Source organism: Poecilia reticulata, unplaced genomic scaffold (assembly GCF_000633615.1).
Source record: "Poecilia reticulata strain Guanapo unplaced genomic scaffold, Guppy_female_1.0+MT scaffold_2468, whole genome shotgun sequence".
Classification (NCBI taxonomy): domain Eukaryota; kingdom Metazoa; phylum Chordata; class Actinopteri; order Cyprinodontiformes; family Poeciliidae; genus Poecilia; species Poecilia reticulata.
Genome location: NW_007617194.1, coordinates 1 through 1,302, shown reverse-complemented (window position 1 = coordinate 1,302; position 1,302 = coordinate 1). Strand labels below are relative to the sequence as shown.

Sequence of the window (1,302 nt, the reverse complement as noted above, 5' to 3'; positions counted from 1 at the left end):
GAAGAAAAAAGTTAAAACTGGAGCCAGAATATTAAACAAAAGTTTCAAAAGGAAACATAATAAATTATTTCTGAGCTGCACTTGAAGGCAACATGATTTGTGAAAAGTTAATAAAATCAAAACAAAAATCCTCTAAATGTTCACATAAAACTAAATTAAACTCTTAACATTAATTTTACTCTGATGTTTTTCTGTATTGTGGTTCATTTTGCTGTAGATATTAATATTTATATTGAGGTGAAGCTGAAGCAGGAAACCACTGAGCTGCAGAGACCAGAACTCAGATATTCACTAAAATAGAGAATTATAATCAATAGTCGATTTAAAATGTCATTTGTTTAATTAATTGATGAACTGATTTAAAAAAAAATATTAAAACTAAAAACTATTTCACTGTTTTTGATCAGGAACATTAACTTTTACCTTCCAGCTGTTATGATCTAAAACTGGATGAAAATAATTCAGGAAGAGATTTTTACCTCTTGGTTTTGGCTTTAGTTTGTTGTTTCTGATGACAATCTGTCCATAATTAATGTCGTCTGTTCTCACTGCAGAGTAAACAGCAGCTGGATCCATTTCTGATCAGAAAGAGAAGAAGAAATGGTTACAAACATACAGAAATACAGAATCTACAGCAACATGCAATAAAACACATTTTTATTCAGAATCAATATTATGGCAGCAAAGATCACAAAATGGATGAAACATGAAAAAAATGTTTTCCATTTAAAATCTGCTGTTATAAAGACACGTTAGAGATGTTGAGTTTATTTATCAGAAAATATTTATATTTTACTTTTATCTGATTGTCCTGATTCCACATGAAGAAAAAAGTTAAAACTGGAGTCAGAATATTAAACAAAAGTTTCAAAAGGAAASATAATAAATTATTTCTGAGCTGCACTTGAAGGCAACATGATTTGTAAAAAGTTAGAAAATCAAAACAAAAATCCTCTAAATGCAGAGACCAGAACTCAGATATTCACTCAAATAGAGAATTATAATCAATAATACTTTGAAATATAATTTGTTTAACTAATTGATAAACGATGTAAATTATGATCCTTTAACAGGACCAAACATCAGGCCTAAGAGGTTTAAAAAAGGAACATTATCTTTTACCTTCCAGCTGTTATGATCTAAAACTGGATGAAAATAATTCAGGAAGAGATTTTTACCTCTTGGTTTTGACTTTAGTTTCTTGTTTTTGATGATAATCTGTCCATAATTAATGTCGTCTGTTCTCACTGCAGAGTAAACAGCAGCTGGATCCATTTCTGATCAGAATAAAAAGAAGAAATG

The 1,302-nt window shown here is 29.2% G+C and overlaps 1 long non-coding RNA gene across 1 annotated transcript; it reads right to left on the bottom strand.

Moving 5' to 3' along the window:
* Positions 1–509: 509 nt before the first annotated feature.
* LOC103461579 (uncharacterized) lies at positions 510–1,280 on the bottom strand. Its single transcript, XR_533149.1, has 2 exons — positions 1,179–1,280; positions 510–578 (listed from the first exon to the last, which is right to left on the bottom strand). It is a non-coding gene; the product is annotated as an uncharacterized LOC103461579 (long non-coding RNA).
* Between the last annotated feature and the right edge of the window lie 22 nt (positions 1,281–1,302).